Below are 11,132 nucleotides of genomic sequence, written 5' to 3' on the forward strand. Positions count from 1 at the left end.
TTGACATTTCATCTATAGAAGATTACCTGTTGTCTCTGAAACCAGGCCATGCATTAATATTCATCTGTAAGGATTTGTAGTCCTTGGAAAAATGTCTTGTTTCTTCCAAGTGAAAACAAATCTGAAATGCAATGCTATGTTGAATGTCCTACTGTTACTTCTAGTCCCTGTTTCCCCATAGAAGTTCTTAACTAAAATCCAGGCTAGTGATGCTTTCTGACATATGTCATACATCTAGCAAACAGTTCATAGGACTACCTATTAAACTTCTCAGGTCTGGCCTTTACCCTGCTAGACCATATTGTCTTCTGTAGTCTTATGCAGAGTGTCAGCCCTGTTCATGGGCCCAAATCATCCCTGGTTTTAGACCAACAACAAATTCCAGGCTAAAGATCAAAATGCACAGTGTTGACCAACACATTTTTAGCAGTAGAATTGGCACCAAAGCAGTGAAATCCCAGTGAAACACCTATAAATAAGTGTTCTTGCCAATATGAGGCTGTGAGTATGGCATTTGTGTACTCCTGAGACAGGGTTTACCCTGAAGCCCCAACTTCTCCAATTTCCAACAGTAAATCTAGCTCTGATGCCTAAAAGCATATGAAATGATACTTTGCAGAATTGGAAATACTGAAATTTGAAGAGATGGAGATTGTGGAAAAAGTAAGGGGGCAGGTTTTCAGGTCATGTGGAGTTTCATAGCAATTGTAAGTGGTGGGTTAGAGTCCTGTGTCAGAGGATGTCTTCATGAACAGTACTGGAAAAGGGATTGCAAAATGCTGGGCTTTCAAACGGGAAAATAGTCACCAAAATGGTGCTTCCACAAAACATACATTTATTCCTCTCGTATGCATTCTGCAAATTCAAAGAACGTGTATATAATTGGGCTGTAGAAATTCTTGCTGTGGATAAATCAGTAAGTTCCTACCAGTAAACTGTAACTTTGCAACAAAACATTTTCTGACCTTCACACATCCTAGACTGGTAGTGCTTCCACACTGACCCACAGCCAGAGAGCATGCAAGGGTAACAAGTGCTGAGAATCTGATCACAGAAATGCTAGCACTGGCACAGCAAACTGATGAGTCACTTTCACAGGAGTTTTTCATAACTAATTACTCTTTAAGCATTAACTATAATGCTGTCCTCACAGTAGTAAAAAATGTTTTAGTGAAAAAGATGCATCTATATGGCAAACAAATCGTTAAGTCTAGAACCAAACAGTATGTTCCATTAATTCCAGTGGGACCACTGGTCTACTAAGATCTGCTTTGTGTGGATAGGTTAATATTATTTGTGAATAATTATTCAAAGGCAAATAGCCAAAATTTCCTGCGCATCCTCTTTGGCATAAATTTCTCAACTAGAAAAAGCATTAAGTAAATTCTACAAGATTTGATCTTAGAAGCAGAAAAATGTTTGCAAATGCAATTGTTTAGAAACAGTGGGCAAATTACACATATTCATATCTTTACAGTTTCTCAGTAGGGTCTGAGGTAGGGCCCTCACTTTTAAGCATGTAATGGTCAAGAGTTAATTGATGTATCTCTTAGGTGTCTGCACAGCTTAAGTTTCAAACTGGGAATTGTGCCTGGTGAAGTGCCTGTCTGCGCTATGAATTGGAGTGACTTACTGCTCCCTGACTATAAGATGTATGAACATGGAGTTTTTCTGGGCCACAGAAAAAAACATGCTAACAATTTACACTTTTTTTTTTTTTTTTCCTTCTCTTACTGAGACACCTGAGGTCACCAGATCACTATATGCAACTCAGACCAAGAAAACTGCCTGTAATAAATTAGGAGTTCAAAAGTGTCAATTTCCAGGAGCTGGAAATAGGATGTAGAGAAGCGATTCATATCTCGCATCTGGTGTGTGTTTTTTCACATCCAGATACTGGAGTAAACTTGAATACTTGAAAAAAAAAAATGCCCTGTGAATACTTAGGATAGAAGGTATATCTGATAATAAATCTGCAGAACAGTCAGTGATCCTGTGTTCTCTGTACTGCATACAGCATAAGTACTCGTGATTTGTTATTGCCTTGCCTGGTGATTTGCATGCAGGGGATCACTGTTGGTCATGGTAATTCCAAAATAAAAATAACTTGCATTTCAAAAGAATATTTTATGTCTCATTTGTAATTCTCCCATGCAAATTATAACAATTCAACAATTCTACTTTCGTATGTGTATTGCACAGAAAGCATATGAGATGCATTCATACACTATTTATTGTAATTGACTGCTTTTCATTGGCAGGATGATTGCATTTTCTCAACTTACTTATAAGAAGTATTTTCTAATATTGGACTCACACCTTAATCATTTGCCACTTATGCTTTTATCTTAGCATATATTTATTGCATTTCTCTTTGACATTTTTAAAAACCCTACACTCTACAGAAACTTTTTGGATTTTATAGCTCCTCACTTTATGATTATTTCTTTTTCTGAGATTAAATACTTTAATGGGAGTTTTAAAAAGGTAAGATACTTTTACCAGTCTTGCTGTGATTCTGGCATCTTTGGGGAGAGCAGGGACAGAAGAATGTGTGGTTTTGTATTTAAACTTTTCTCTCATGGATCTTCAGTAAAATATATTACTTGGGACAGTGAAAAGGATATCAAAGATCTAAGTTTTAAAATGGTGTTCATGAGGCCTGGCCTCTGTATCAGATATAGCTGAAGTGTTAGGGAATTTGATAGATTTAGGACATATGCATATGACAAATCTTTTAATATGTCATCTCTTTCCTTACAGTCTGCATCTATTTCAAACTTACTTTAAGATCCCTGTGATATTATTAATGTAGTGTTCTTAAACTGGCAAAGCATGAGCTTACATTTCATGAGCTTACATTTTATGAGAGGGTTAAAATTCCTTCAGTCTACCTGCTACGTTCATTCAGAACAAATTTAGAGGTGCTTTAGGCATAAATCTGAAGCCTGAACTGTTCTGTATTTCATGGGTTTACACGGGTTTGGACTTGATGTACTTATTTAAAAGACAGTGCTTTGCATTGAATGCAGTGTGGAAAAGGAGTGACACTAGAACACAACGAAGTTATGAGGGTGAGCTCTTCCAGGTGAATACACGGGACAACAGATGGTGTCACACTTTAAAATTAAGCAATGGTGATCCTGAAGCTAGAAAAAAGTAACACAGATCTGATATTTTAAGATGAAGATTCAATGAGGTTCAACTTGGCTGCAGCATTAAATCGGCTTCTGTATGGTGTTCTCATACTTCTGGAGAGTTCTGAAATTCTTTTGACTAGAGAGGAATTTTTTTAAGGTTTGGGGGATAAATTTCATGTTTTGAAGAATTAATATAAAAGAGTAGCTAGAATATTGTTAAACCTAGAATGTTTTTCTCTCATGCAAGTTTAGGATAACCGGCACTTGCACACCATTCTTTGCTGCTGTAAGCAGCTCTCCACCTCACCTTTAGCAGTTCATTTTCTTGTTTTGCTATTCATTATTTTAGGATTGTAGTAGGAGAGCCAGAGTTTTAGGGTTTATTGAAGTATGTGTGCTGTCTCCACTTTCTTTTCCTACACGTGAGCACTTCTACTGAGATCTGTTAATTTAAGGGCAACGTTATTGCACCCTTAAAGCATCATCGGTGTTCTTTCAGAGCTTCCTACAAGACCATCTCCTTTCAAAGTCCCTATTTATGCAGGTGTTAATTAAAAATCAGTTTGATCTATAGATTTGTGCCGAGCAGAATTCAGAAATCAGACTACCACCCAGGTGGGACCTTGAAAGCAGCCTATTTGCAGTCGCCCATGCTGTGCGCCTCACCCTGCGTGTTTCTGCCATGGCAAACGCTGCGGAGCACTGCAGACCGTACGGATTGTCCACGTACAGACATTTGGCCTGGCATTTGTCTTTCTGAACTGGCGTGGGGGAGATCGGTGACATTTTCTGTGGCTGCCTGGAATCTGGGGATGTGTGAATGAGCCCAGAGCCGGTGGCTGACGTTCCTGCAAGGCGAAGGCTGTGCTTCATCTTCCCCCATGCTGGTCCCTCCCTGAGCTGGAATCACTGAGCCCAACCCAGGGATATTTTGAGGTTGTTCATGCTGCACTCCTGTGAACTTTCCCTGGCCTAGTCCGAACTTAAGTATGTGTTTGCAGGCATTTGAAGAGTTTTTGCTGCATCTCCTTTCTGTGACCAGTCCACCCATGTACCTAGCTGAGCAGTGAGCTGAAGGTCTTCTGTTGAGAGCATAGATTAATTCAGCTGGTGGACTGTATGTTTATGAGGACATTTGCAGAAGAGTGGATGCCTTCACGGAGTTCTGAGTTGTGTTGGCATCTCTGTTGCTCACTGTAGGACAATGTTTTCTCCTTTGCAATCTCTGAACAGTCAGGGCCATCTGCTTGGAGCTGCAGCTTGGCCCTCACAGACCTCCCTTCAGCAGTTCAGCACGTGCCGTGGGTGTCCCTGTTTGTTTGTTTTGGATGACACATTCCAAAACACGTATGATTGCAATGGCATAATTATTTTTGAAGGTATGTGGATGTTGGATAGGAAATATTAGACAATGATAGCATTACGTGATGAGATCTATGAGTTTTCTTGGAGGGGAAAGAACAGCTCTTGTCTGAAAGTGGGAGCGAGGCCCAAAGGCAGCATAAATTCGGGGGCACAGTCCCCGCAGTACTTTTCTGCCTGGGGGCTGACTCATCCTTCAGGCTCTCCCCAGGTTATTCACGTTAAGCAGATTTGCCCTTCCCCTGCACCCAGCCCAAGCCTGTCCCCTGAGCTCTCAGCATCGACTGCGCCCCTCGCTCCGGCACCGGCCCAAGGGGGCACGGAGCGGCGACCCCCAGGCAGGGGGCACCGGGACACGGCCGGGCAGGGGGCGGCGGGGCCGCTCCGCATCCCGAGCGCAGCCCCCGGCCCGGCGGGGCCGCCGCCGCCCTCTGCCGCCCTCTGCCGGCGGCCGGGGGGCCCGGGGGGGCCCGGGGGGGCCAGGGCCGAGGGTCCCGGTCCTGGTGCCGGTGTCGGGCGGTGCTGGGGCACCCGGAGCTTTGCAGCTGCCGGAGCTGCTGCCCGCAGGATCGCGGTCGGTCTGGTGTGCAGGGCTGGGGCAGAGCGGCTCTGAGCGTTTGGTGTTTGCTTTAAGAGAGAAACATCCTTTTTATTTTATTTTTTTTTTCTAATGCAATGAATGGCAATCTGAGTAGAACTATTTTATTTTTGCTGACTAGTTACAGTTTTTGAGCGCTAATAAGAGCCACCAGCTGCTGTGGAGGCTCTTCTTGTTCCATTTATTTATTTATTTATTTATTTAAATGTGAGGCTCAGGGTATACCTGAGAATGGAGAAAACCGTCGATGTGTTATTTGTTCAGAAATCCTGCATGACGTGGTGATTGTGCTCCGTTACAATACTTGTGCTGCATCTCCCCTGTCTTTGTACCCCGCGCCAGGATCACAGGCGATGCCCGGCTGCCTGGTTTTTATGTACCCGTAATATGCAGGCCGTTTTTATAAACAACCGCGATGCAGCCAAGCGAGTCCTATTAGATTGTTTGTTTTGATCCTTACTAGTTTCAGGAGCAGAGCAGTGGAGCTGCAGAGCGATTGCACTTTGTCCACGCAGAACAGAGGGATCCGTGCATAGAGGCAAGGTTATGTGTTAAAATGTTTTAAAAATATGATGCATTGAGCTATTTAAAATATGTATATTGTTAGAGTTTAATGTTAAAAACAAAACAAAACAAAAACACCACAAAGCATCTCCCTCAAAACAAACAAACAAAAAACATCAAAAACACCCCAGAACAATCCAACTCAAGCCCTATCCCCTTGCATTAAATGAGCTCCATGGTCGGGGGTGAAATGAAGTAAAGTTACCCACAATTTTTTAGAGCTGGTTTGCCTGAAGACTGAGTGGACAGCTTTTCTGTGCTGGGCCGACTGGGGTGTTTCCTGATGCCTGCTATTTACACGCAGGTAATATCCATCATCTCCCAAGCCTGGTGTACAGAAGCTATGTGAACTTGAAGGTTTGAGTTATTCATTGTACGTAACTTGGCTTCCCACGTCACATAAGACAGAGTGCTGCTGTGACTCAGCCACAGAAGTATTTATTTACTCACAGTACTTTACCAGTCCTCCTGAACCATTATTTCGGGCTCAGAATTATTCCAATCAACTGCTTGTTTAAATCACATGTTTTAGTTCTTGGTCTCATGATCTTTTTTGTTAATGCTTATGTAGTTTGGGTCACCGTGCACAGGACGCCACTGAGGCAGAGGTAGTAAATTGGGATTTTACACAGTAAAGGTGTTCAAGAGGCGAGCTGAGAATCAGGCCCTTAATAGCCATACAGAAGTGGGGCCTCTTCTTTTGAAGGTTTTGCCCAAAAGCTTCCTGACTTAGTAAACTGCATGGAAATGAATGAATTTCCTTTCAGAAGAAGAAATGAGGGAAGTGGCTCTGGAATTTAATTTTTCAGTTCAGAAAATATATATATTTTAAACCCAATACTTGAAGCTCCTTTTGCTGCTCAAGGTAGTCACAGTAAAATATGCTAACTATATTTTCAATGTAAATTGCCAGTGATGGCAGAATGGTGAAAAGTTGTTTAGCACATTGGTCAAAAGATGGATAACTGTTCACTTTTTAAACTTCGAGTCTGTTGACCAGAAGAAATTAGAGGTAGCTGAGTCGAGCTGATAATGTTAGCATTTCTCAGCCTTCTGTTCATTTGAAAGCATTTTTAACCCTTTTCCAAGAACTTTTGTACTGAGTTGCTCACAAGCAAAGCATGTTGAAAGCATGTGTACTTCCATGCACGTTAGTGTTGGTTAAGTCGCATATCACTTTGAAATACTCTTTGGATTGGGAAACATTTCATAGGGTGCAGATACTGCCATGCCTGGTCACCACGTTCACTGCTAGCAGAAAGTGCAGCTTGTAATCTCTCTAGGTTGAAGTACGGTTTCATGAACTTCTGGACTAATTGCAGACTGTGAATGAATGAGGGCGTGCTAAAGTCTTCAGAGTTAATGGAAGAAAATGAAAACTATAACTGTTTAGAATATGTTTTTCTCCTGCATGTGCTCGTATTTTCAGTTTTTATCATTTTTTTTTTGTTTTTTTTAATGGTAGTCTAGCTTTGCTCTGGTTGACCACTCTCTGCATTTGAAAATAGCCTTATGGTAATTGACAGGTGTGCTGGCAAATCCAGTGGGATCGAGGTGGAATGGGTGTGGGTATGTGCTGGCAAAGCCCAGGGCAGCACTGCCACGGGGAGGCTAGCAGCTCAGGGTCTGTGGGGTGGTATCACACTGAAAATGGGGGATTTCAGTCCGCACAGCTCTTGGGGTGGCCTTCCTCCCAGGAGTTTCAAAAGAAGATACTGGGGAGTGATTAATAAGGCTGAAAAGTGAGCACTTTCCCCTGCCAAATTAAATTGGCTGTACCCGGGACGTGTTGATGATCTCAGTCGCACACTGGTGAGATAGTAGAGGATGCTTCTGGCCAGCATCCCAGGCTCGTGGAGCAATTGCCAAAGAGGTCGCTCCTGCTCTGACCTCTCTGTCTCTTCTGAAGTCCCGTCACAGCTGATTTCTCACTACAGACATCTTTTACGTTACAGAGCTTATGCTTCAGAGCTGATGCTAAATTGTTCATAACAGAGAAGAGGACGTGTGTAATTTTTTATGTGTGTAGCTAATTCATCCAGATTCACATTTAGCTGTAATTAAATACATTTTATACATCAGGTATAATTAATATTCTAGGACATCCAAAAGACAGTGCTTAAATACCTAAATTTTGTTAATGGATTCAGTATATGAGCCTGTTTTGTAAGCACGGGACTACATAATTGGTCAGGGATTACCCTAGATCTTTCATTAGTGATCTAACGTACCACCCAGGCTAAACCACCTATTTATCTGGAGGGCAATTGATTATAAACACAGATTTAACTAACAAATCAATCATAATAGCTGAGATTATACTGCCAATCCTCTTTTAGTGGATTTTTATCAATGAGTACCTAAACTTAGCTTTTTAATGTCTTCTGTATATTTGTTGATGCTTGATAAAATTTGGGTAGGAAACTAACGTGTTTAAAAAAATAGTGGAAACGCAGTGTTTTGAGGTAATTTCAGAAATTAATTATTTATCTGATTTACCAACATTCCTTTGTTTCACAAATAAATATGTAAATTGAGATTAAGGGCCTGTTCTGTAACCACAGATAAAATCATCTCTAATGAGCATGTGGTTTTGGTCTTGTCACAACACTCCTTGCTCCTTCCTGTAGGACATAATCCAAAATCTATTCATAAGAGAGAAAGAATCTCCATTGACTTCAGTGGGCATCGGATCATCAAAGTCAACATTGCTGTACGTGAAGAAAACAGGCAGGAGTCAGGATTGGACCTTTTTGAGAACGTCTGGTCCTCTCTGACCATCTGGGAAATATTTGTGTTTGACAGTGAAACTCAACGCGCTGTATTTCCTGTATTATTTTTCCAGAGATACACGCTAAAAGAAATAGCCAAGCCTTGTAAAATAAGCAAAGCTAAGATTTACAGGGCCAGGTTCTCATACTTTCATGTGCTCTTGACATGATCCTGATTTGTTCCCTGTTTAGAGATCTATAAAATCCGTTCTCGTGGTGTGAGGGGAATGTAATCTGAACACAGGGGATGAGAGGCTGGCGCAGAGCGCATCTTGTGGGATGTACACAGTATTGCCTGGGAGGTGCTGAGGGTGTTGCTTATGAATGACCAAATTCTGAATGTTTATGGCCTCCGTGTCATGCCAGAGAAACTCTTTTTTCCTCAGGCTGCAGCCTTGCAACCACAAGCAGCAGGCACACTCACCCATCTGAAATCTTTGGCCAGCGGGCTGTGCTCATGCCTGTTGGTACATCTGGGTCACCTTCCCATACAGCCACGTGCGGGCTGCATTTGGCGACCCTTAAATCTCCCACTAGCCCCTGAGCATGTGTAATGCTCATTCCCTGCGTGTGATTTAGTCTGTACCGCTTTTAAAATAAAGCAGCTTCGTACCTGCTAGGTGCAGAGCAGCTCTCTGTACTCCGTGTCACGTTGTGGAATGTCCGTGTTCTGCATTATGCTGGGTAAGCACGTGCCCCATGACTAATTTATACCATTATTAATGGGTTACATTTTTCTTCCAACGGCTTCCCGGTGCCTTTGTAGATTGTTCTGCCCCACAACATCAGTGACTGAATGGAAAACAGGACCAGAATGTCTTTGTATTGAAAATACGGGGCTACCTGTATAGCGGTAGGTAGTTGTGTTTAAGAATCCAGAGCTGGACAATCTCATCTTTGATTTTCTTCTCCATGTAGAACAAAAATTGAAGTCTTCTGCTATTTAGAACCAGAGATACCTTTTATTGTGTTAGGCTCAGCAGTCAGACCAGCATGTGACTGCTCTTTATGATGTCAACACTCTGGAAACAATTGGAACCAGCAAAATTGTTAATATTCTTCAAAAATGCAAGTTTAATTTTCAGTCTTTCTAGTATATGTCCTCAGCTGATGGCTCAGGTGTTTCTACCACTGAATCTACGCTGGGATTTGTCTGAGCATGAGCAACGGAGTGCATCGTTTGGATGCATGCAGGGAAAGACCACAGAAATGTAAAACAGCTCTTGGGTTGCAAGTAGAAGGTAGATTGTTAAAGGCATAGGCTTGTCACCTATTACCTTTGTCCTTTTCTCCATTCATTTAACCAATGGACACTCAATTTTATTGCCTATAAACCTCTTATTTTAATACATGCGTTTAGCAGCTGTCTGAGGGTTTAGTGAGAAATGTAGATTATGTCAGATTAGAGGGTAGCTGGGGAGTGGAAAAACAGTTTTTATACACTGCTCTCATTCTGTGTTATATTCAAGAATTTGATGTCAGTCACCTCCCATTTTCTCAAAATAACCCCTTATCAGTGCAGTACTTGTGAGGTGCATTTAGTAAACACTGATATTCTTTGGACTACTGTTGTTTTCTGTTTTCTACTGTCTGCTTGGTCAGCTGTACCCTCTGACACCAGCATTACAGGAAAAAAAAACGCTCTTCTAGAAGTGAAATCAAGAGTTTTTACTCTTCATCTCTCTCTTCCCCCCCCTCCCCCCGTCAGTATCAGAGGTGAACAGGAAGATGATATTTCATGAAAATAAGGTCTCTAAAGATTTCAGAATTTTTCACAAATACTCATCTGTAACTGGTAGTAGATTCATAACCCCAGGTGGATGATTCATGGCTTGGGGATGTGTGCACACCTTGAGATAATGTTAGTTAGATAGTTTTTATGGATATGTTGAGATTATTATGATCATCCTCGTAGCACATTTGATAAATGAACGTAATTACAAATACAATAGCAATTGATGTGATCACAGTGTTTACCAAGTGTGGTTCATTTTTTGTATTGATTGGAACATTCAGAGGAGATACGGAAGCATTTGCTGAGATCTCCAAACAAAAGCCACGGCGGCAGAGGAGGTCAGGGCGGCTGTGCCACTTCATTCACGCTGCAGAGGCTGCAGTTCCTCTCCGTTCAACTTTTTGAGAGAGTGAAAGTGTTCATTTTGGTGTCTTTGCTCTGTAGTTTCATTTCCAGAAATTTTACATTCAGTTAACTTGCCCTTTTTGTTCCTGGAAGGCAAATGACAAAACGGGTGGACTCTGCCTTGCTGCAAACACCAGCCTTGCTCCTCCTCAACTTAAGGGTGAGAAGGGTCATTTTGGGGAATCACATCAAAAAATTAGTTTAAAATTGAATAAGAAAAAAAAAAACAAACACCATGTTTTAGTTAGATTGTTGCTAATTAATACATACAGTAATATGTTTTGGAGAGACCTTATTTTTATTTTTATTTATTTTTTAGCTCAGGCTAGTTAAGATAGTTTTGGATGTCTGCAATTATGGGATACATTCATGTATGTAACAGTGGAGATCAGTACTCATTCTCCTGTTGGGGTACACGCTCCTCTTGTGAACTGGCACATGAAAAGCTGTGGAGAAAAGAGATCAAGGTTAGAATTATTCAAAAGGAAGGAGACAGCACTGCATCAGTCACAAAAATACTGAACTAGAGCAGAGATCATCTGTAAAGTTGTACCTGG

Source organism: Anas platyrhynchos, chromosome 7 (genome assembly GCF_047663525.1).
Source record: "Anas platyrhynchos isolate ZD024472 breed Pekin duck chromosome 7, IASCAAS_PekinDuck_T2T, whole genome shotgun sequence".
Lineage (NCBI taxonomy): Eukaryota > Metazoa > Chordata > Aves > Anseriformes > Anatidae > Anas > Anas platyrhynchos.